The sequence below is a fragment of the Neofelis nebulosa genome, chromosome 1 (genome assembly GCF_028018385.1).
Source record: "Neofelis nebulosa isolate mNeoNeb1 chromosome 1, mNeoNeb1.pri, whole genome shotgun sequence".
NCBI lineage: Eukaryota > Metazoa > Chordata > Mammalia > Carnivora > Felidae > Neofelis > Neofelis nebulosa.
In genome coordinates, this window is record NC_080782.1 from 93320908 (window position 1) to 93346952 (window position 26045).

At 38.2% G+C, this 26045-nt stretch overlaps 1 protein-coding gene across 4 annotated transcripts in view; it reads right to left on the reverse strand.

Moving 5' to 3' along the window:
- Positions 1-26045, reverse strand: part of XRCC4 (X-ray repair cross complementing 4) — a 315887-nt gene that overhangs the window by 13167 nt on the left and 276675 nt on the right. For 2 of the 4 annotated variants that reach the window (XR_009261112.1, XR_009261113.1), the window contains 3 exons: positions 15632-15681; positions 4327-4424; positions 3224-3299 (listed from right to left, as the gene is read on the reverse strand). The gene's annotated coding sequence lies outside the window, so the exon portion shown is untranslated. The remainder of the gene's footprint in view (positions 1-3223; positions 3300-4326; positions 4425-15631; positions 15682-26045) is intronic. The other 2 variants (XR_009261111.1, XR_009261110.1) reach the window with 1 other exon arrangement.

Below are 26045 nucleotides of genomic sequence, written 5' to 3' on the forward strand. Positions count from 1 at the left end.
CAGGAAAGACCACATGATTCATTTCTTGCCAATAAGACAGGGGAGGAAATGATGTGAACAACTTCTAGGACATGTCCTTCAAGGATGGCAACATGGTCCCTCTTCCCTTCTTCCCTCATCCTGCTGCCTAAAATGCCGATGTGGCAGGTGGCTTTCTTGGATCATGTGTATAAGGGCAACAGCAGAGGGATGGCAGAAAAGCAAGAGAAAGGGAGTACTCACACTCACGGGCACTGAATGTTTGCCATGCCAATGTTGACCTGTTGATCTGCTTACATTTAATCAGATTGTTTTATGAGAGAGAAATAAACTTACAGCTTGTTAAGTCACTCTAATTTTGAGCCTCTGTTACAAAGATAAGACCTATATCTTAACTGATAGAGCTGAGCTATTGTGTAGAGTTGTGCAAACATCTTTCGCACTGCACGGTGGAGAGCCTCTGTTCTGTCCATGGCAGCCATGAATGTGTACCATTTCTCAGATGAGGACAGGGAGTGTCAAGAAGGTTAGGACATCCTTTTAGTAAATCATAGTAAATCTGAAGCCCTACAAGGATTATAGAACCCAAGGGAGATAATACACCAGTTTTACTATAAAATGAAATACAATAATATATCAACATTCTCAGGCAAAAGATAAAAAAAATGTTAAGTACCCACATTCAATATTTGCTTACTTAGAAATGAACATAAGAGATTTAAACAAAAATAGAATTGGAGAGAATTCTGCTGAATGTTGTTCAACATGCTCAGAGGAATAGGATATCTCTTTAAATTCAAAAGCCAAAGTGACAGGCTGTGCGTAGGGGCAGTTATAATGCCTGTGTGTGTGGGTCTATCATTTGCATGCATTACGATGGAAATTGAGCATCCATATTTTACTTACATGTGCCAGTGAAGTGATTGCACTTCCCAGATCCCTTTGTACACATAATTACTTGATTTGTGAGCCAAATGTGTGGTTTAAGGATGGAAATAGGTACACAGCAACTCCATTTGGAAGGTCCAATTTTGACTTAAATGACTAGAAACTTTTTTTTTAATGAAAGAAAGATTAGATATAGGATTTAAATTTAGTTTATTTAAAACACTTGATATTTAGGGATTCATTTTTTTTGAAGGGTTCACTTCAAATTAAAATTGCACTTAAATTGGGAGATATAGTTAAGTGATGATTGAGATAATTAATCTGTAAGAAGAAAACAATCAGAAAGTATTATTTTATCAGTAGGCTATATATATATCAGCTCTGCAGCTTTAAGAAAAATAGTGTCAACATTTTATATTTAAATGATTCGTCATGGGGGAGGGGAAGGAAGAAAAGAAGAAAAAGAAAAAAAAAAAAAAAAAAAAAAGAGGTTAGAGTGGGAGAGAGCCAAAGCATAAGAGACTGTTAAAAACTGAAAACAGGGGCGCCTGGGTGGCTCAGTCGGTTAAGCGTCCGACTTCAGCTCAGGTCACGATCTCACAGACCGTGGGTTCCAGCCCCGTGTCGGGCTCTGGGCTGATGGCTCAGAGTCTGGAGCCTGCTTCCGGTTCTGTGTCTCCCTCTCTGTCTGCCCCTCCTCCGTTCATGCTCTGTCTCTCTCTGTCTCAAAAATAAACGTAAAAAGAAAAAAAAACAAACAAAACCTGAGAACAAACTGAGGGTTGATGGGGAGTGGGATGGAGGGGAGGGTGGGGGATGGGTATTGAGGAGGGCACCTTTTGGGATGAGCACTGGGTGTTGTATGGAAACCAATTTGACAATAAATTTCATATATTGGAAAAAAAAATAAATGATTCGCAAAAACATCCTGCAATTATCTGCCAGTTGTTCTAAAACACACGTCATAATACTAGCAATTGCAAAACTGAATTTTGTCTCCACACATCTAAGAGATACTTTTCTAAAAACACCCTGGGATTTATAGTTTAATATTCTCAAAAGTTTTCCACTTCCTTGAAAAGCCAATTTTTTTCCTTTTGTGCAAGTATGTTCCATAGGAAATGGAATAGTCTTTTAAAAAAATTTTTAATGTTTTATTTATTTTTGAGAGAGAGAGAGAAAGAGTGTGAGCGGGGGAGGGCAGAGAGAGCGGTAGACACAGAGTAGGAAGCAGGCTCCAAGCTCTGAGTTGTCAGCACAGAGCCCCATGCGGGCTTGAATCTGAGCTGAAGTTGTACCTTTAACGGATTGAGCCACCCAGGTGCCCCGGAAACGGAATAGTCTTATAGCAAACATTCTTTACTGATTTAGAAGTTTCTCTACCCATACCTACTGCTGTATTATTTAATATAAACAAAACATTACACTATCTACTATATCCCAAGTTGTAATTAGTAAAAGTGCAGGAGGACTTGTGGCCTCAGGCGAAGACCCCTGGGGGTGCTGGACTCCCTTGGCTGCTGGTGGCTGACATGGGGCAGTGCTGGTAGCCATCTTGAAATAATAGTTTTAGAACAATTTTAACCTAAAATGCTGGGTAAAGTTACACTCAAAAAATTTGCAGCCAACAGTAGTTTCTAAATTGAATAGGACAACCACCGTTAAATTTTAAAAAGGATGTTGTCGTTGGTTAAAGTAAATGCACAGTGCTGGCATTAATTTTTAACTTCTATTTTGGTGACAAATCTAATCATTATACTATCCCCCTGGTATGGAAACCAAAATATTTTGCTTCCAGGGTAGTATTGGTCCAAAAGATACCATAATCTCAGATGAACTCTAAATTTCTCTATTTCATTTTCCAAATATGATTATACTAGTAATAAAAATAATAATGACAACAACAAAAATAATAGTCATAATAGCCACCAATCATTGAGCACCTAATGTAGGCCAAGCATATCTTCATGATAACTTTGAAAAGGAGGTATTATTATTCTAGTTTCACAGAAGAGAAAAGTAAAATTCAGAGAGGAAGGACAGTCCCTCAAGCAGCCAAAATATAACTGATTCCTCCACTGCTACTTTTCCATGTACCACATACCTTCTATGTCTCTATATAATCATATATTCCCATGATAGGCTGCAACTGAATTTCCAAAGAATATTGTAACTTTCCCAGGAAGTTGTTACTATTTAGATAGGGGCCCATTTATTACTACTATTTTCTTTCTTCTTTATTAAACTGAAGCTGAACAGAACAAGAACTGCCCTGCTCCCACCCTCCTTAAAAAAAAAAAAAAAAAAAAAAAAAAAAAAAAGGGAGGGGGAGGAAGTGTGTGGCAAAACTACTTACCACATTTGTGTGGCCTCAGACTTAGAAAAGTGCTCTGTAAATCCTTCCCATCCCGGACATTCTGATAAATTCAGTTCTGGGGACATATTATTTTTATTTTGATAATTTGTCTTCAACCTCATTCCATTTTACGCAAGAACACAGAGAAATCAATTGGTGTTTTGTTTCATTGCTTTTATTCCATTAAATGCTTCCTTTTACCTCCCCCCCCCCCCCTACCGTGCTTCAAACTTAACAACATGATAGCATCAGCCTTGGGTATTAGCCCTCACAGATAGTAATGTTCTTGAAATAAGTTCAGTGGGACATTTTGTAATAACGTTACCCATGTTCTCAGACTCCTATCAGTCTCAGAGGTAGTCATAATAAACACAAACTGAAACCTCAAAATCTTGAGGAAATTCTGGCCTTAAAAAAAAAAACTGTCTTTGGAGGTCTCTCTAAAGTTAACATAATGTTTACAAATTGGGTCAATGATCTATAAAAACAAAAACAGCAATCGTTTGAGAAGATAACTGAGAAACCCCTGTTTATACGGTACTAAAAAATACAAACCTAAAATTTTCCAACAAAAGCAAGGCAGTGATTTCATAAGAATAGGACTCCGGAAGGGGAAACTGATCAGTAAAAGTTTTGGCATTTCAAGTGCTCCATTTCCTTAAATAAAGAGAAATTGGGATTTTGAAAACCGGTTTTGTGGCATTTTTATGAAAGTCTAAAGTTTGTAAAGCATGTTTAATGAACATCAGTTCATTTGTTAAAATAGCTTTGAGGCAGTCTTGTTGCCATGTAAAATCTAGTCCTGACTCCAAGTGTTTTCATCTTACTGATATAGCACTTAGAGATACCATGCACTTAGCAATCCTAGGTCACACATAGTGACCTGAAGTGTATATCACAGAGAGCCTCCTCAAGTTCATCTATTTTTGTTACCTCTTGGCCACAAAGCACAACGTGTTTCAGTTTTAATTATTTCTGGAAATTACGATAGCCTGATGAGCTCGTAATGAACACTTTGCACATTCCAGAAATTCCCAACTCAAATATTGATGATTTTCCTTAAAACGAATCATCTTAAAAGTGAATTCCCCTGTGGCTTCTACCTTTGAAAACATCTGCTCTTTTAGAACATCTTCTTGCCTTCCTATTTTTCACTTCTGTAACTTGCAAACTTCTTTCCCTGTCTCCCACCTTTGTTTATCTAGAAAAAAAGGACCAACACTTCAAGACGTGGATTAAATGTACAGTAGTCCATGAAGATTTTCTGAAGTGACTCCCCTGCTTAGACCCCAACCCCTGCTCCAGCTGCCTGTCAAAATAGCTACTGTAAATTGTGTGCCCTTGCACTATGACATGTATCCCAGAATTGCTACAATTCATGGACTCCATGAGACTTCGCAGGGGCCATGTTTGTACTTGTATCCCAGTTTCTGGAGCAGTGCTTGAAACCTATATATCCTGAAACTTATTAGGTGAAAAGGAATGATGAGAAAGAACAAGGCTGGTTTAGATTTTTAGATACTTTTGTTTCCTTCTCAGTCCTCACAATGAAGTAAAATCATTAGTGCACCTATTTTGTCATCATTGAGAAATGAGCCTCGACACAGGGAGCTGAAATAGCAAGGGACTGCCTGGGTTTGAAACATGACTTCACCGGTTTCCTGGCTAAATAAACTTAGAAAAGTAACTTCATTCATTCTTCTCCCCAAAAAGAATTCCTGGGTCCATTCATGTGTAAAATAGGTATTGTAACACTGTTTACACCTCACAGGATTCTCATGAGGACTAGAGGATGTCAGATGCACAGGAGGCTTTGCCCAAGGCCCTGAGGTGCAATCAGCTCTTATACATGACAAATAATTAGGCTAGTGTCTCATAAACTATTTGCTATTTATTTATTTTTGGGTGAGCACAAGCTGGGGAGGAGCACAGAGAGGGGGACAGAGGATCCGAAGCAGGCTGCAGGCTAACAGGCTGACAGCAGTGAGCCTTATGTGGGGTTGGAGCTCACCAACTGTGAGATCATGACCTGAGCTGAAGTTGGAGGCTCAAATAACTGAGCCATCCAGGAGCCCCTCTAGCTAAAAAAAAATTGTCACTTTGTGGTGGCTTTTCCTTCTCCTGCTCCTCTTCTCCCCCCAGCGTCTTTATTGAGATACGAGTGACACATAATAATGTGTCCAGAGTTGGAAGATGAAAAAAATTCTGGCGATGGTTGCGACAAACAACATGAACGTACTTAATGTCACTGAACTGTACAGTTAAAAATGATCAAAATGGTAAATTTTCTATCATGTATCTTTTACCACAATATCAAACATTTAAAACATACTTTAAAATGACACACAATAAACTTCACATATTAAAAGTGTACAATATTTTTGGCTACTTTTGACATATGCATACACCTGTGACACCACTGCCCCAGGAAAAACAATGAACATATTCATCATCTCCAAAATATTCCTTGTGTCACTGTGTCATCTGCCCCTCCTCCACCTCTGCCCCCACTCACAGCCAACCACTCATATTCTTTCTATCAGTAATCTATAGATTACTATATATTTTCAGGGCGCCTGGGTTGCTCAGTGGCTTAAGCATCTGACTGGCTCAGGTCATGATCTCGTGGTTTGTGGGGCCCAGCACTGTGTTGGGCTCTGTGCTGACAGCTCACAGCCTGGAGCCTGCATCAGATTCTGTGTCTCTCTCTTCTGTCCCTCTCTCAAAAATAAATAAATACACATTTAAAAAATTAAATAAAAAAATATGGGTTTTCCAGAATTTTATATAAGGGGAGTATGTACTGTATTTAGTCTGGCTTCTTTTTCTGAGATTTATCCATGCTGTTGTAAGTATCAACAGATTATTCCTTTTAATTGTTGAGTAGAATTCTGTTGTATGTATTTTATCAGTGTGTTATCCATTCATCTCTTGATGGACATTTGGTTGGTGTCCAGTTTTTTAGCCATTGCAAATAAAGATGCTATGAGTAGTCACATACAAATCTAAGGACATATGCTTTCATTCTATTGGGCAAATAAGAGTAAAAGGACTGGATCTCATGGTATGTGTATGTTTAACTTCTTAAAGAAACTGTTAAATTGTCCAAAGTCACTGAGCCCTTTATATGACCACCAGCAGTGACTGAGAGCTTCAGTTCATCCATGGCTTGGACATATGGCACTATGTCCTGGAAACTTTCTTGGCAGTAAATTGGGACAATGGTGGGGCTCACCTTGTTTATTTCCTGTCAGGTATCTCTTATGTTTTCTCTCACCTGACTTCCAGGTACTTTAAAGCCATTGTTTAATACACTTTGTCCAATTTTCCAGTAATTTCTGGTAAGGGGAGAGATCTAGACTCTTTCATTCTACCTTGGTCACAAGTGTAACTCTTACATGCCTTCATTCTTATGATGTGAACACTTTAAATTACCAAGGAAACTAAGAAAGAAGCGACCATTAAATGAAATGACAGTCATATCTCATGCTTTCTAATATTTCAGTTTATAGTGGATGCCAAATAATTAGTCTATTATTTATATTGTGTGACATTTGGATTTGGATCTTTATTATCAAGTAGGTTGAACATAAGAAAATGCAATTTCTCACCGATTTATCTAGGGAGAAGAGGAGCAAAAGGGATATATCACTCTATCTTGGCCAGTTAGTTGCTTTTATGCTATTTCATACTAGCATCAGAAAAGAAAAAGGACTATGGAGTTGCTCAGTTCTGAACCTGATAACTGTAAGAACGTAGTAAATGAAGACCGTTACTGCTTCGGTTTGGGTAGCTCAGAAACACAATTATACATCAGCTGAACTGCAAGAGATACTTCTAAGGAATGTTCACTTATCCTACTTTATCTCCCCTATGGTTGATCAGGCAATTCTCATCAAATAGGTTTTGTAAAGAACCCACTTGCCTTAGGTGCTCTGGTGGCTGATGAATAGATACCACATTATGCTTTGCATTTTTTCTGGTGTCAACAGAACATTTCATCTGTTAAGAGACTATTTCCTGGCTTTGGGGAGTTAGTTTAAGCTAAATGCAGCCCTCCAATGAACCAAAAGGAACGTCAGTCCCTGAGACACTCTGATCTGAGTCACTGGTTATTATTTCAGGGTAAGTCAGAGACAGGAGAGGTCGTGAGCTTCTGGATATGAAGCGTTCTAATTAGTGCACATTTTAGGATCTGGTTCCCTCATGTAACCCTTCCATCTTTGATTTGTTTAGAATGAAGTCCAATTTAGATGAGAAAACTATTGTAGACTCCAGGTGGAATAGCTGACATGTATACATTGAGGTGGTGGGGGTGGAAAGTGACAAACCTTCAGGAGAAGTGAAATGGTTCCCAGAAGGTTGAGTAATCTTTGGGGGAGCCTCTCACAGGTGGTGAGTGTCCCGAGGCAAAGAGGAGGCCCTGACTACTAGGTGTTCATTGGTAATAAATCCCTTCAATGCAGGTTCAGACTGGGGATGGCAATGGGGAAGTAAAATACTGTCACTATGTATAAAAGGGCTGCAAATAAATGCACCCGCTTTTCAAGAGCTTCAAACATTAACTTTTTTTGGTGCCAGAAGCCCTGAAGTGAGGCAAAACAAAAACAGTGGTAAAGAGTAAAGGGTGAGAAAGAACAGAAAGCTTAAGTGGTATAGGCTGAAGTCTTTAACAACTACAAAGTCAATGTTCTACCATAATTTTTGAAAAATCATTTTTACCTTTTTTCCCCAGTTTTTGGATCGTGGCAAAATGCAGATAACATAAAGTACACTATTTTAAATAACCATTTTTAAGTGTACAGCTCAGTGATATTCAGTACATTCGTACTGTTGTGCAAACATCACCACCACCCATCTCCAGAGCTCTTTTCATATTGAAAAAATGAAATTCAATAGCCATGAAACACTAACTCCTCATTCCCCTGTCCCCTCAGCCCCTGGCAACCATCATTTCACTTTCTGTCTCAATAGTTTCGACTATTCCATGCACTTTACAGAGTGAAATGTCTGTCTTTCTGTCAGTACCACACTGTTTTGATTACTATAGCCTTGTGGTAAGCTTTGAAATCAGAAAGTATGAGTTCTCCAGCTTTGTTCTTTTTCAGTATTTTTTGGCTATTCTAGGTTCCTTGAGATTTTTCTCTTTCTGTAAAAAACGTCATTGGGATTTTGAGAGAAGTTGCATTAAATCTACAGATCACTTTGGCTAGCACGACCACTGTAACAATATTAAATTTTCTGTGTCTTCTTTAATTATTTCAGCAATGTTTTGTCATTTTTATTGCATGAGTCCTTCACCTTCTTGGCTATATTAATTCCTAAGTATTTTACTCTTTCTAATGCTATGGTAAATATAATTGTTTTCTTAACTTTGAAGAAGTTCCAGTTTAAGGAGAAAACATTAGAGCAAAATAGTTACGGTCAAAATTTAAAGGTAAATCGGTATTATAATGTATATCTGAGAATCCTGTCTTAAAAAGAAATATGAACACAACTACATGATAGACATTCTATAAATGACAGACATTGATAAAGTATGTAATAACAACATGACTGAACAGCTTTAAATGGTTTTATATTTTCTTAATCACAGTGGTCATATATATGTACAAGCCCTACTAACTACTGAGACTAGATGAGCCATAGATACCCTCCAATATCTCTGTAATCCACAAATTGGCTACCATTATTATATATGGTGTCTGACAAAGTCAGGAAACATAAGAGAAATTTTTGTTTGAACAGTCAATATTTACATTTTCAAATGAAATGCATAATATTTTGTCTTCAACCTCTAGACAATTTGTCAGGTGCAATATCTCTAAATGTTTATTTATTTTTGCAAGAGACAGAGTGCAAGCAGGGGAGGGGCAGAGAGGGAGGGAGACACAGAATCTGAAGCAGGTTCTAGGCTCTGAGCTGTCAGCACAGAGCCCAACGCAGGGCTCAAACTCACCAACTGGGAGATCATGACCTGAGCCGAAGTCGGTTGCTTAACTGACTGAGCCACCCAGGCGCCCCTCAGGTGCAGTATCTCTAAATTTAAACAATAGTTCCTATTGCTAATCTGTAAAAGAAGTCTCCATACACTATTCTCTCTAGATCTCCAGACTCAAGGATATTGAAAGATCTGGAAATCCTTCAGCTAAATGCACATATATATACACACACACCTACATACAATAGCCCTACCCAAGAAGGTTTTATCTCAATTAACCTAGCATTTCCCAAACTTAACATCTTCATGGTAAGCTCCCTGAGGTCATAGACAGTGTATCTCTAGCACCTATTAAAGTACCTGACACACAGAGATGTCAACCCAGATCTGGTGAATGAATGAATGAATGAATGAATGAATGAATAAAGTTTGGGAAACCAATAACTAAACCAGTTTGGTGCTTCCATAGGCCAGAGATCATAAAAAATGTAATTCCAAAGTTAAATCTGTTTTGACACCTGAAACAATCCAGTAACACTATCACTATCCTTTGTAGCCTTTAAGGTCTGGTTAAGTCTCACTACTTCTAAGACTCTTTCTCTTATTACTGCAGTCGTCATCAATCTTCTTCTCTGAAATTTTATAGCACTTTTAGTCTTTACCACATAATTTATACCCTATCTTGTAGAATTCACTATGGCATGTTTGATTTATGGCTATTTGACTTCTGGCTATGCACATTTCTGGTGCTCTGTGAATTATAACTTTCATACGATAACAAGCATGCAGCACACCAATAAACCTCTTATTATTAATAACTATTGTACAATTAATAACTTTACAGCCCTTTATATCAATAAGGTTCACTTAAAACTATTGTCTCATTTGATTTCACAATGGTGGTGCAGTGGATATTAGTGCAATTATTCCCTTTTTGTAGATGGTGCAACTAAGAACCAAAGAAGTTAAATAATGTTTCAGTGATTAGATATTTGTTAGATTATGGACTAAACCCAGCATCTATGACATCCAAAACCCATTTATTTGCCTCCCTGTCTGTTTTCTGACTGAAAACAGAAGTAAGCCTTGCTCTGACATTCAGAATACATACAATTCTCCAGTCTTTCTGCCCTTCACAACTTTTATCCCAGAAACTAGTTTCTAGACAATCAGTGATTCAAGAGGCTGAAAGGAGAGAGAGAAAGAAAGAGGAAGTAGAGAGAAGTCCAAGGGAAGTAAAGAAAGGAAAAGATACTAAGAAGTACAGACCCAGACTGGAAGACTCTAGGCCTATCTGGCCAGCAGATGTGTTTTGTTTGGCCACCACAGAGCGTTTTTTAAAAGAGTGAGTTCATTGCCAACTTTTAAAATGGCAAGTGTTCTCATCTATATTTCTGGCTTCTCTTGAAAATATGAAATGAAAGGCAGATTAGTCTCAAATTTCTGCATGGTGATAATTTGCTCGAGCTGAGTAGTGACTGCTCCGTCAAGACAGAGAGTGCACCTTCCAGTCCCAACCCTGTCTCTGGTTTAACTCCAGGTAGCAACACTCTTCCAGCCTCTCCAGGGACTTGCAGCTGTTTCTTCTGCATAAAGAAATACAATGGGCTTTATTTTATGCCCATCTCTGACTTTCTATAGATATCTTCAGCTTTATTTATTTTAATCACCCACATCCTGATCAGAGGGCTACCTGAAGTCACACGCTTTCTTAGCCAAATAAATTCATGCGTTGAACAAATATTTACTGAGTGCCTACTATGTACCCAGAATTGTTTAGGAATCAATTTCATTAATTCAAAGTCATACCTTAGGTTTCCTCTGAAATGACTAATGATTACAAACAATTACTACCTGGTAATGAGTCAGTCTTATGGCTAAAATACAAACACTTTTAATTATGCACATTCAGGATCAAGTTTTGACAATGATTTGGCCATAAAATCCAAGCATCGCTTTAAGGATTCTAAAACGATCAAGTAACACTGGAGTAGATCAAGGTGCCCCAAAGGATTGGTTTGGATATTCTAAAGATTTGTGATTTTGTTTCTGAACTGTGCTACATGTAAGCAAAACGATACAAGTTTTTAATTGGGTTTGCCTCAAGAAGTCAGACAGACTTTGGTTTGAAGATAACAGATGAACCAAAGCTTATTCCCTAATTCCTTAATGTGTTACCTAAAACTTTGAATAAATGGAAAGGTGAGAGCAAAGCAGGTACACAGGGATAAATGTCTCTAAATCTTATTTTCATCCCCAGACATCTCTTCAGAGCTGCTATCACACTCTATGTAGAAATTCTGCTGAATTTAATTAATCCTATATGGCTCTACCTTTAATTTCTGATTTATTACAGGAAAGGTAAGGCAAGACACTATGGTAAGTAAGATGAGACCATCAAAAAGATCTCATGTAGGAGCGCCTGGGTGGCTCAGTCGGTTGAGTGTCCGACTTCGGCTCAGGTCATGATCTCACAGCTCATGATTTCAAGCCCCGCGTTGGGCTCTGTGCTGACAGCTCGGAGCCTGGAGCCTGCTTCGGATTCTGTGTCTCCCTTTCTCTCTGCCCCTAACCCACTCACATTCTGTCTCTGTCTCTCTCAAAAATAAATAGACATCCAAAAAAAAATTAAAAAAAAAAAAAAAAAGACCTCATGTAACTAATCACCATGTGTATTTGTATCTTGTGGCTGCCATAACCAGTTAATAGAAACATAATAGTTTAGAACAACAGAAACTTATCTTCCTAGTTATGGATTAGAAGTGTACACCCAGAAGTCAAGGTGCTGGCAATGCCACTCTCCCTCTGAAAGCTCTAGTGGAGAACATCCCTTGCCCCTCCCAAATTCTTATGGTTCTAGGGGTTCCTTGGTTTATGGCTACAAAATTCAAATATCTGCTTCTGTCTTCACATGACCTTTTCCTTTGTGTCTGTGTCTCTTCCTCTGTCTCTTAAAAAGACACTTGTCATGAGATTATCAGGGTAAACCAGGATAATCTCATTTTAAAACCATTAACTTAATTACATGTTCAAAGACCCTTTTTTCTAAATAAGGTCACATTCATAGGTTCCAGGGGTTAAGATATGGACATATTTGTTTTTGTCTGTTCACTGTTTGGACTGACTATACTATGTTTGAGCCCTTGATGAACCTTTTAGAAACATTTATACCATACAGAAATACTATTAAACTCAATTCAATGTAATGCTCGTGGTTAATTCTATAAAGGGTTTAGCATCAAGTCCTTGGTCAACAACACAAGCTTTAATTCCACCATTATTTCTACAGAAAAAATTAGATGTGATTTATGACATGCCTGCTTATCTGTTTCTTGTAAATATTTAAATGTAAGTTTTGCCAAACAATGTGAGCTCTGAGAATACAAGAATTGTGCCTTATATTTATTTCTATTTTCTACTCAACACTGAAGATAGTCTAATGTATATAGATAGATATTTATTATATCCTTATTGATTAGTAAGTTAATTTGAAATTAGTCTTTGTGGTCTCTGTAGAGATTTTGCTAAGGGTATGAATGTACTGGAGGAACAAGGACAGCTTCTGTATGACAGAATATTTTCCTTGGGGTCAGGGGGAAGCATGATCAAGGCTAGCTCTAGATGTATAAATTCATTTTTTCCCCAGTGGGTCCTTCTTATTTGGCTGTTTGCATCGACCTACATACCAGCTTCCAGAAGGTACAGGTAAGAAGAGCAAGCCTATAAAGTCTGTTCAAGAGCAGAGATACAAGAGTATGGCCTAGAAATCTTGACAGAATCCTTTGAATGATTTAGTTAGGACTGAGGCTCTACAGAATTGGCACTGGGAACTATGTCTATAGAACTCAGGGAGAGTGTATTAGTATTTTAGTTGGAACTGCTCTGAACAACTTTCTTGGAAGGAAGGAAAAAAGGAAGGGAGGAAGGAGGGAGGGTTGAAGAGAACTTGTGTGAATAGATATTAGGATCAATAGAAGAGTTATTTTTAGGTTCAGAGAATTTCAAAAGTTTTTTTAGACATAGTAAGAGATTTCAGAGAAAGACTAATTAAAAGTCTGTAGAGAAGTGAAGAAATTTTGCACTGGGTTGGAAGAGTAGCAAACAGAAATTAAAATAGTAGAATGTCATGAGCTGGCTAGAGGTACTTAGTAGCAGAGAAAAACTGATGAAAAAGGAAAAAAATAAATGATTGTGGAGAAGGCTGGAGAAATATAGTGCCTCAGTGTTGCAATTACTAAAGGAATAGCTGGCCAGTCTGGGGTTGCTGGAAGGAATCATCAGTGCTGGTTAAATGAATAAATTCTTGCACTAGAATAATAAAGTACCTTAGAGGCATCAGAAGTTGGGCTGAAGATTTGCAGCGATCCTCTTGATATTTCATTCATTAACCAAGAATATCTTCTCTTAAGCTTCTTTGAACTTCCATTGACAGAACATAGGGACATTTTTTTCCACATTGGAGAAAGAAAACCTACTACAATCATATCCTTTTGTTCATTTTAAGTAGAGGTCTCTTAGATTTCCTTAAGCTCAGTAAAAACATTATCCAGGCGAAGATTCCACTTTACACGGAAATAACTACTAATCCAAAGCCTTAGATTAGTGTCTAAATGGTTTTCCTTTAAACTAGGAAAATTGTAAAACTCTGAACATTTGGTGAGGAACTGGATGAAAGGCTGGGCTCTCTAGACAGTTGTGCTTGGGAGACATGTGAACTCTACTATCCCTTTTCTGTCTGTCTAGCCAAGGCGTCTCTGAATGCTCAAGGATTGTTTTCAAACCAGATTGATAAGAGGCTAAAAAGACCCAGTCTAAGTTTGCTGGACCTTATCTTTTTCTCCTTAAAATGCCTACTGCACTGTGAATGTGAAACACAACTAGGTAAAAATGAAATCAAACGTGGTCAAAATAAACATGTTTTCCCTTACCAAGATGAATATTACTGTGATTTTTTAGTAGCAGAAGCAATGACAAAGTTGAGATGTGCATCAGGTGGACAAAGGAGAAACTATGGGTAAGACCCATGGGCTACAGAGAGAGAACAAAGCTCCCTCTTGTTCCAGAGGGGAGGGCACTGCCTAGGGACATGTCCACTAGGTGGCGATTCATCTCTTATATTCATCCTAAAATTGAAGGCCTGATCTGCTAAACATTATAATGGGCGTGAGAAAGGAAAATATGGATCATTTACTTTAAAAATCACTTTTCTCTGAAAATCAGTTTTGAATAATGGTGAGAACTATCCAGATACCTCTTTTAGGGTGAAAATTGAGTCCTACCATTTTGGAAAATTTCATAATCAAGGTTCTGAGTATTAGAGTTGAAGAACTTTGAAGCCGAAAGCAATCTTAGAAGTCATCCCAACAATTATCCTTGCTTTGCAAATGAAAACACCGAGGACCAAAAATATCAAATCATTTGCCTAAGATTACAGTATTACACAGTAAGAGAACCAGAATTAGACTCTATATCACTTGAGTCATCCTGGTCCAGGTTAAAAGCCTTTGTCAATAAAGGTACCTATATGTCTGTTAAATTCTAGGCACAGTCCTAGATTCTAGGGATGCAAAAATAGCACTCGTCTTCAATCACCCCTTATAGTATGGTTGGAGAAACACATAATTGAATAGGCAATAGCAATGCAGAGTGCATTAAATAAGGGCTGGTGATGGTGTCTGCCTGGTTCCAGAGCAGAATGTGTCATAGGACAAATAAGCACAGGCCCTTAAAAAAGCGAGGCAACACTGAATGTTTGGGAGAGGAAGTGACTTCAGAAGCTGGCTAGGGACTCTAACAAAGGCAAAGGTTAGGTATCACAAGCCAGCGGTTTGATGAGAAGTAAGACACTTAGTGCCAGCGGTTAACCGCAGGCGGTGCCATAACCCCAAGCTCCAGGACCCACGTTGGAGTCAGGTTGCCTCACAAATCACAAGCCCAGGCAAGTGGGTAGAGACCAGAAGATGGGCAGGATGCAGTAAGCCAGAGGGCCAGGCAAAGTAGTGAGGAAAACACCTTGATAAGGAAGCTGAACAGCAGTTGATCAGGTAACAGAGTAAGGATACAAGAATCTGGTGTGCAAGTCGATTTTGTATTAGTCAAGAAGCTTCTGATACACATTTTGCTGGGACAAGAAATAGTTCCAAGACATGAGCAGCTCAGAATCTGTTGGCAAGTTCTACACAAGTAGAACTCCACTCATTCTTTGTTTCTCTTGATAAAGCTATACAGAGAGAGATTCCATTTACTCACCTGGCAAGTGCACACAGCCATGGCATTATTCTCATCAAAAGCTTAACAAAACCAGTATGCAAAATCTCAAAAACTCATGCTCATCTTAAAACATATTTAGGAAGGCTGATGAAAGGGAGAGGAGAGAAGGTATTAGATAGAGTAGGTACCTGGCCCCTTTTGAAAAGAAACTGTCTTGGAGTCCATTTATGGAGACTCTCTAGCTGTGCAAAACTTACCACATACATGCGGCCAGAAACAGTTTCCAATCGAGAGGAAGCACTGGGTCCTGGGAAAGACAGAAGCAAAACCACGGAGTGAATTGTGTGTAAGGAAGACAATTTCTTCCTTTATCCCAGAAAATGAATGCCAACTCAGGCCAAGAGTAACCCATTCCTGCACACATTGTGCCTGTAGATGTTGCAATATTTGCCTGTTTTCTCTTTCAGGGAATGAGCTTTTCAGACTCCAAAGAGATGCCCCAAAGAGATGTTCAGTCTCAAATCTGAACAGTGTAAACATGGCGAAGCAAGGCACCACTAGGGCAAAACAGAATTTTCTGTTGGATGCTGACTATATTCATTATCTCTAACTTTTGTCTTGAAATGTTTCACTCAAACCAAATATAAATCTTGGCTGGTTGTTGGTTTGAATTTACCAGGACTGTTCAAATTTGTCTGGAATATGCCATTTACTTAGAATATTAATTTCTGAAGATATGATTTACTATGTCCTTATCCTCCAAAAACACTATGGGATTATTTTATTATTATTATTAAGTTTATTTATTGATTTTGAGAGTGAGAACACAAATGGGGGAGGGGCAGAGAGAAGGAGAGACAGAATTCCAAGAAGGCTCTATGCCATCAGGACAGAGTCCGATGCGGGGCTCAAACTCACAAACTGTGAGATCATGACCTGAGCCAAGATGAAGAATTGGACGTTTAACTGACTGAGACACCCAGGTGCCCCTGGGATCATTTTAATGAATAACTCAATATGTCATGGGTCTTGGGAAGGGCTCATGTGTTGCTGACCCTTCTAAATTTTTTTTAATGTTTATTTATTTTTTTGAGGGAGACAGAGACAGAATGTGAGTGGGTTAGGGGCAGAGAGAGAGAGGGAGACACAGAATTTGAAGCAGGCTCCAGGCTCCAAGCCATCAGCACAGAGCCCAATGTGGGGCTCGAACTCACAGAGCTGTGAGATCATGACCTGAGCTGAAGTCAGACGCTCAACCGACTGAGCCACCCAGGCACCCCAATGACACTTCTATTTCTTTACCGATATAAGATATGGTATTTTGTCTTATAATCGCTCATTAGTTTTATGTTTTATACTTTTCTTCATTACATTTCACAATACCAAAAAAAAAGGGTTTAAAAAATGTTATGGTCTATGTTTTTAAATCTGTGAGCCCCTTCAAAAAACTCAGTGAAGTACTAGCAAACTCAATAGTGGTGTTCCATGAGATTCACTGGCAATGAAAAACTAGTTTTCAACTATGCAATAATTTCTTTTTTTAGTTCCATTTTAAAGGTAAAATATTTTAATGTATATTTCCACTGTCTCTGTTTAGTGACTTGAAAACACTTCACAAATGTATTTTTGCTTTCCCTAGACTCCTGACACCCAGGTGAGCCCAGTTAACCATATCATATAAATTAAGACAATGGGAATTTTGAAATTAATTTTTTCATGTTTAAACTACCTTTTGATCTCTCATTTCTTAGTTTTGGACTTTCTCTCTGAGGAATGTGTTCCTGGCATAGTGCTATCTGCCATTCATTCATGTCAGAAAAGTTAGTTGATTTCTCCAAAAGCATTTATCCTCTGTTAACCTACTCCAGGTCTGTTAGTGACAGACCATGAGACTCAGGGGCTCCAGATCCGTATTCGCTACACCAGATCTGAGTTTTTAATCCTTTCCTGAATGTTCTGCTAGTTTAAACTGGTTTCCCCGTCACAGTTAGACTGTGTATGTATCTCCTCTATACAATACCAGAAACAATCCATGTGAGTCTTACACTGCCAAGTTTAGATTCAATCAAAATTTGCGGTTTTTGTTTCAAACCAACTTGAACCTTTGGTGTTTGGGACTGTTTAATTTTGGCACAGTTTTCTTCCTGTTTCCAAGAATGACCTATTATTAGGCTCAAAGTCTTCTTGCCTATCTAGCAAGTTCTTAGAAAGCAAATTATCATTGAGTGTGTGAATTTAGTAGGTTAAACATTCAGGATAACGAAATAAAGTGTGGAAGAATCTAATAAGGAACACAAAGAAAATATACTTGAGAAAAATCATTTGTATTTAACAAAAGTCCAAAATATCCAGAAATAGCTTATAATTTTATATATTTAAAATACTAAAGAGAAAAAAACCTAGTCTTTTTTTTAAATAACTTTTTTAATGTTTTTATTTATTTTTGAGAGAGAGAGAGAGGGAGTGGGAGAGAGACAGAGAATCTGAAGCAGGCTTTGTGGTGTCAGTGCAAAGCTTGACATGGGGCTCAGACCCACAAACCATGACATCATGACCTGAACCCAAGTCAGATGCTCAACTAACTGAGCCATCCAGGCGCTCAAAACCTAGCCCTTAAAATTGACCTCAAAGGGTTTTACTGTCAGGGAAAGTCTGAAATAATTTTATTTAGTTTATTGAGAAAAAAAAAAAGGTCAGGTTAGAAATCAGGATATACAAATGAAAATTTTCCCTGCTAATAACCAACTACTATATAAAAGTTTTTAACCTTTGCTACTAATTTAACATTTTTTAATAGATAAGTTAATTAGTTCATTTGTTTATTTATATATTTTGAGAGAGGGGGGTGCAAGTGAGTGATGGTCAGAGACAGAGAGAGAAAATTCCAGGAGGGCAGAGTGGGAGAGGAGAGAGAGAGAAAGAGAGAGAGAGAGAGAGAGGGAGAAAAGAGAAGTGGGACTCACCTGAAGCAGGGTTCAGGTTCACCTGAAGTGGGGCTCATGCTCACCCAATGTAGGGCTCGTACTCACAAACTATGAGATCATGACCTGAGCCAAAGTCAGATGCTTAATGACTGAGCCACCCAAGGTGCCCTGAGTACCTTTTACTTTTAATACCAAAATACTTTATTGAATGGAATGGTGCAAATGTAGGAAGAAAGCAGAGGTGCATATTTTGGTGACACGTGCAGGTGGCACGTGTGAGTACACTGCATTACTCACCGTGAGGAGTTCTTCCCATGGCCTGTAAGGAGCCTCGTGGAGGCTTTACCTCTACTGTCACTGCCTCCTAGCGTGTGCTTGTCAGAGACATACGTGATGCCAGATTTTGAACCCATGTCTTGCATAAGTTCATGACACAATCATCCATCTTTAAAATGGATTTTATCTGCTTATTTAGATAACGCGTCTCAAGGAAGTCAAACAAACTATCAGTAGATAGTTTTACGACTGCAGCAGTAACAGATTCACACATTAACTAGGTGTTGCACACATCCCATTGCAGTCAGCCTGCTTTCCCAATAATTAGGGTCAGCTTTATTTATATTCTGAAGCAACTTCATCTACATTTTCGGTACTGTGGTCCTGGTAGTGGTTTTGGGGCACCTGCAAGGAGGTTGTGGTCATGATGCCAGGTACATGAGAAGAGGTGGAAGCTGCCTGGTATTGAACTGCTGGGGACTTTGTGAGAACTTGAGCACAAGACGTGGTAGTCAAGTGAGGGCATGGCTATGAGCGGCTGATCAGGTGCAAGCTTTGGGGTTCTGGCCAAGCACAGCTGAAGAAGGAAACTCCAGTCATTCTCCGCATGTAGCATCTACCCACTCACTAAAATTTTTATGCTGGTTTCAACTGTCAGAAGACAATAACGGACTTGTGTTTCTGGTGATAATGGAGAAAGAGGAACCAGATAAATCCCTTTCTCTAAAACAATTAGAAGACCTAACAAAATATGTGAAACAATAATTATAAGACCTTGGACAACAAAAGTCACAGGATCATTATCTCATAGAAGGGCACAAAGTGGGGGACTTATTGCCTGGAGGTAGTTTACAGGCCACAGAACAGGACAGTGTGAAATGTACAAAGAACACTGGTTTTACTGACTTGAGGTAGGGAGATCAGAGTTTAGTAACGCCAAGAAAGTTAAAATTCATGGGACAGAGTACCAGAGGAAGGAAATGCACACAGAGAGAGGGAGAAGAAGAGAGAAAGTGAGAGGGAGAGAGAGAGAGAGAGAGAGAGAGCGATGCAGAGAGTGAGTGAACTCTCTAGAGATCGATAGAGGGGTCCCTTGGAATCTTGGTCTGAGTCTACACAACTATTCAGGAAAACAAGACAGGGAAAGAATCTCTAGGAAGCAGTAAGCTAAACAGCTGCCTGAGCTCACACAAGGCTGGGAACATTTCTAGTTTTTACCAGTTAGAGGAGAATGATCTTGTAGTACACAGAGACTTGGGTACAGTCCTTGAAGAGTATTGCCTTAGTCCTGGGGCTACATTAGCCCTACACTAAAGGTTGCTCTAGACATGCCCTAACAAAGCTTAAAAGCAAGACAAGAAAGGATTCAGCCAATTTCCAGCATCTTGACTGCATGCCAGAAAAATGCATGCCAGAAAAATTCCCTTAAATGGAAACAACAAAATCTAGCAAACAGTGATGTAAATTTCATAACAACTGCTACCCAATCAAAATTTACCAGTCATGAAAAGAAGCAGAGAAATATTATTAAAAGCTAGGAGAAAATTAATTATGGGCACAAACACATATGTAATGGAGATGATGGAATTAACATACAAACCAGGCCATTAAAACAGCATCATCAATACCCTTTCAGATTCAACAAGGTGAAGGAAACGTGAACATGAGGATGAGAGAAAAAGAAGTTATAAAAATTCTCAACTAGCCTGCCTACAGATGAAAACTGGAGTATTAGAAATTAAAAAAAAAAAATCATGGGCGGGATTAATGGTTGATTAGATACTGTAGAAGAAAATCTCAGCAAGCTTGAACTGGCAGTAATGGAAAGCATCCTAAGTGAAGCAGACAGGAAGAGCTAAAACAATCTCACTGAGCTGTGGGACACTATCAATAGGTCAAATGTACAGAGAATTACAGTTCCAGGCGAAGGGGAGAAAAGAGAACAAAAAAAATATTTTAAGAAATAAATATAACATTTTTCAAATGTGTTGAAACTATAATCCCACAGATCAAAGAATCTAATTACCTCCAAGCAGGAAAAACAAGGAAAATCCAATCAAGGGATCTCATAATCAAATGCTGATAATCAATGAGAAAGAGAAAACATTCAAAGAATCTAGAGAGAATGACATATGGCAGAAAAACAATATAAAGGATCACAGATTTCCCAGCAGAAACCACAAATTCCATAAGACAGACACACTTCTCTAAACTGCTAAAAGGCAAAAAAACAAAACTAAACAAAAACAAAAACCAAAAACAAACAAACAAAAAAACACATTATAGACAGAGGTATAAAGATAAGCAGACTTCTTGTCAGAAACTATGCAAGCCAGTAAACAAAGTGGCTATAACCTATAAAGTCCTGGAAGAAAGAACTATCAACATAGAATTAATTCTACATCCAGTGAAAATATATTTCAAAAAGCAAGGTTAAATAAAGACTGTTTTCAGACAAATAAATGTTGAGAGAATTCATTATCAGTAGACCCAAAACAAAACAAATATGTTACAGGAAGTTCTTCAGACAGAAGGAAAATGATATCAAAATAAAATCTGGATCTGTACAAAGGAATGAGGACTGTCAGGAATAGTGAATATAAAATATGTTTTTTCTCATTTCTCACATGTTAAGACAATGAAATGTTTAAAGCAAAAGTAATAGCAATGTATTGTGGAGTTTAGAATATATAGAGCATATCTACAACACGTATAAATGACAGAATGATCTGTTTGCAGAATATAGGAATCATTTCTATGAATTAATAAAAAAATTAAATTTCTCACAAAAGAGAGAACACAAATGGTCCATGAGCATTCGAAAAGATTCCCAAGAGAAAATAGAGAAATGCAGCTTAATATCATGATGGGATTTTAAAATCCCATAGTGGGAACCTAAAATCCACCAATTGGCTACAATTAGAAAGTTTGACAACATTTGGTGTTGGTGACAATATATAGAAATAGAGACTGCTGGTTTAAGTACTGTGGGGGAAAATGCATGGGCTAGTAAAATTCTACTCATAAGTATCGTCTGTAAAGAAATTCTTGAGTGTGTATACTGGGAGATCTATACAAGAACATGCGTCATGACAATCTCTGTAGTACTAAAAACTTAGAAACTGAAATGTATGCTGACAATCAAATGGAAAAATTAATTACAGTATAGTCTTACAATGATACCCTGTACACCACTGGGGGGGGGGGGAACAATTTATAGTTACATGCAACAGTGTGAATAAATCACAGAACCATAACTTTAAACAGAAATAGTAAGTCACCTACTGTTTATCATTTATATGATACAATGCCAAAACCAGGACAAACTAAATAAAATATTATTGTCTTTCCACTAGATTCTTCAGTATATTTATCACAGCAATACTAAAACCCCTATGTGATATACCTTACATTTGGCTATCTCTGCATCTGATTCTGTTGACCATCTGATTCTTTTCTCCTCTTGACTGTGGCCCCAATATTTTTACCACTTGGCATAACCCAAGTTGTGTGCCCAGTATTGTGTGCACAAGAAACTGCACAAGAAGAATATTTGCCTCTAGAATAAGGCATGCCCTATTGCCATCATGGCACCAATATAAACACTGAGTCAATCTTCTCTACAGATCAGCTGGGTCTTGTCTTTGTTACAGTTTTAGTTATTCAGTTCACCATTGGATTCAAGTGACTTGATGGAGGAATCAGGACCTTCCCTTAGGTAGGACCTCAGATCTGAGCAGTTACATAATTCCAGAGCTCTTTGTACACTAGAGCCCCGTCTCCAGTTCTTTGAATGTGGGATTTATCTCTTTGCTTTACAGCTTGTGAAAGTCAGATTTTCAGGATTCTAAAGAGTTCCCTTTGCTCTCTAGGGCTGTGATTCGCCTTCTGTGTCTGGCCCTAGCCTTGAGAAGGCTGAGATGATGCATTTAGTGCAGGCCTTAGCAGTCTTGAAGAGCTTTCACCCTCCTGCCAGGCTCCCAACCTTCAGAGATACTACCTTGCTCTCAAGGAGGGCCTGGAGATCCCCAGAGGCATTTCTCTTCATTCTCCTGGCCTGACTCCAGCCTTCAGCAGTTTACCCAGTGCACTCAGGGAAGCCCAGGGGAAAGAGTTGGTGGGTAGGTGGAGACTTGCTCCAGGTTTGGACTCCTTGAGATCTTAAACTGTTCAACCAGATCACCTGCAGCTGTTTTTTTGTTACTCCCTTCTGTGACAGATTTCTCCTCCCATTGCGCAATAGGCATTAAAGTAGCCACAGATCTCTTGTTTCCTGAAAACGGCTAATTACCTCCTGGATTGTAGTCCACTGAGCTTTCTTAAATCTTCAGAACTCTGATTAGTTTTAAATACCCAAACTGTGTAAGTTATCTGGGCTGTCCTCATCATTAGGTAGGAATGACAAACTTAGGACTTACTAAATTGTAAGTGGAAGCGAAAGATGAAGTTTAAGTTTTGAAAAGGATTTGCACACGGGCCCTTTAAAAAACTGCATGGTTTTGTTACTGAATTAAAAAGTATTGCGCAATCATTATGAAAACTCAAATTATATGAAATTTACAAAAATCTCAGATACATAAATATTGAACATTTCTTAGAGCCACCCTCTGGACTAATTGTATGTAAGAGTTTGTTGTAGTACTACTCTAAATAGTGAACACAATTTCTAATTGCAAAAACTATGTGATTCACCAAGACTGATTTTAAACACAACTGTGTAAGTTCCTTGAGGTGAGTTAACACTATTCATTCCTATATGCAATTAGGATAGATGGTGTCTCCAAACAAAAGCACTGCTCTAAACATTTATGAACAGCACATAATAACTTTTCTATTCTCTTTTCTCAGCAAGTCTTGACCCTAGCTTAATCTTATGATAACAACATTTCATGACAGCAAAATAATAATGTACACATTCACTGAAGATCTGCACACATCAAAGAGAAACAGGTTTAGCCAAAAGAAAATTGTAATCAAATTAATGTGTATGTTTGATGGATGCTGTGTTGAGAGAATCTGTGGAAGTTAATACCATTGGGCTGTCTTGTTAATGCAGAGATTGGCATGTATTAGAGTTCTCTAGAGAAATAAAACCACTAGGACATATGTATGTAGGAACTGACTCATGCTGTTCTGGAGGTCAATAAGACACAAAAATTGCTCTCTGTAAGCTGGAAACCCAGGAAAGGTGGTGGTGTCATTCAGTCTGACTTTGAAGGCCTGAGAACCCAGGGAGCTGATGGTCTAAGTGGTTCTAGAAGCCAAAGGGCTGAGAACAGCAGGGAGGGGAGTTGCTTTTGTAAGTCCCAGAGTCCAAAGGCTATAGAACAAGGGGCCCCAATGTCTGAGGACAGGAGATAAGGGATGTCCCAACTCAAGAAGAGAGAATTTTCCCTTCCTCTGCTTTTTAGTTTTAGGTCCTAAAAAGATTGGATGATGCCTAACCACATTGGCTGGACCTTCTTTACTTACCCTAGTGATTCAAATGCTAATCCTTTCCAAAACACCCTCACAGACACACCTGAAAATAATGTTTTATCAGCTATTTGCTAGGAAGCCCAGTTAAATTGACACATACAATTAACCATCACAGAGCATGACTGAGGCTGAGAAAAGAAAGAGCCATTCACTTCTCTGAAAAAACTGTAGATATAAAAATATCATCCTTGCTTTGTTCACTTTTGTTGACAACTTAAACATTAGTTTATGAACCTATTTGAAGACAACATTTTTTTCCTGAGGAATTCAAATGAATAATAAGTTTAGCATATTTCAGGAACTCTAAGAAAAATTATAAACAATGCTTGGGACTCTAGGTGGTTCAGTGGTTAAGGTCTGACTCTTGATTTCAACTCAGGTCATGATCACATGGGTATGGGCTTCTGAGATCAAGCCTTGCTGGCCTGCTCACACTGTTGGGATTCTCTCCCTCTGCCCCACCCACATGCTTTCTCTATCTCCCTTAAAATAAATAAATAAACTTAAAAAAAAGAAAGAAACACTCAATACTCATGATTAAAAGACAAAGTTTGTGGTTGTGTGATGGCACACCCCAATATATATTTCAGGTTTGGTGACCCATAAGTCACAAAAGCACATTGCTTTTCTTAAGGAAGCAGTTTAGCTCCTAAAAGATTGTCTCAGTGTATGTCTATTTCATTGCTTATTCCATTGAATTGTACAGCAAACCTTAACAGCTTATGTTACTTAATCACTTACAAACACGCAGATAACCACTCTTTACTATACTAGGTGTTGTGCTAAGTGCTGTGGGTGGTGGGATAGGAAAGTTAATAAAATCAAATGCAATTCTTGCTCTTATGCAGTTTATACATTACTTGGAAAGATAGATAGTGTTCCAATAATCACAATGAATAATGAAAAATTACAAGTGGAGATAAGTACTCTCCTAAAAAGGAATGTGTTTTATAAAGACATGTTATAGGAGAATCTGACCTAGACTGAGATTCTCAGAAAGGGTTTCTTTGAATCTGAGATCTAAAGCATGAATGGGAATTAACTAACTGAGTGGAAGATGTCTGGTTTAGATGAAGCATAGGTAAAGGCCACGTGTTCAGTATTGCTTTAGGGACTTAAGACTAGTATACCTGAGAGGCATAAATTGAAGGAGATGATGGCTTGAGATGGGGCAGTGAGGCATGCAGAGGTCTGACCATGTACAGCTTTAAGAGATTTAAATGTTCTAGTCTTTATCCTAAGAAAAACAAGAAGCAATTAGAGGGGGGTTGGGGCAGTATGGGGGAAAGAATTTGGAGTGGCTTGACTAGAATAACATTTCAAAAATATCACCCTATTTTCAATATGGGGAAAGTCTGCAAGGTGTCAGCACGAATGTAGGGAGACCAGGTAATAAATTTTGCCAGGTAGACTTGGTGGAATAGTCTTTTACCACAATCTTAACAATAAAGAATGAAGCAAATAAGCTATGATTTGAGATATTTAAGAGGCACAATTGATATAACTTGATGATGGACTTGAATTGGGGAGATAAAGAAGAAGGAAACATTAAGGATCACTTTTAGAATTTGATTGGATGGTAAAGCCATTAGCTGAGATGGGAAACACCATAACAGTCCTTAGCAGAAGATCACGAATTTGATCTCAGATATTTTAAGTATGTAAAGTATTTTAAGTAAGTTGTCAAATAAGCAATTATATTTATAGGTCTGGAGTTTAGAGGAAATGTTCTGACTAAATACAGAGTAGTAAGATGGATATCTAAAGTATGAAGAAGGAGGAAGTTACAGAGTATAGGGTGATAAGAAAAGAAAACACGACAAGACAAGACAAGACAAAACTATGGCCATACATAGTTTTCCAAAAGTGCAGTGTCTCCTCCTGACATGATGCCCTGAGAAGGACACATCACTTCTGTGAGATTTCTCCCCCAAAGCATTACCTGACTCTAATAATAAGGAAACAAGAGATGACCAAAAGTAAGGGACATTCT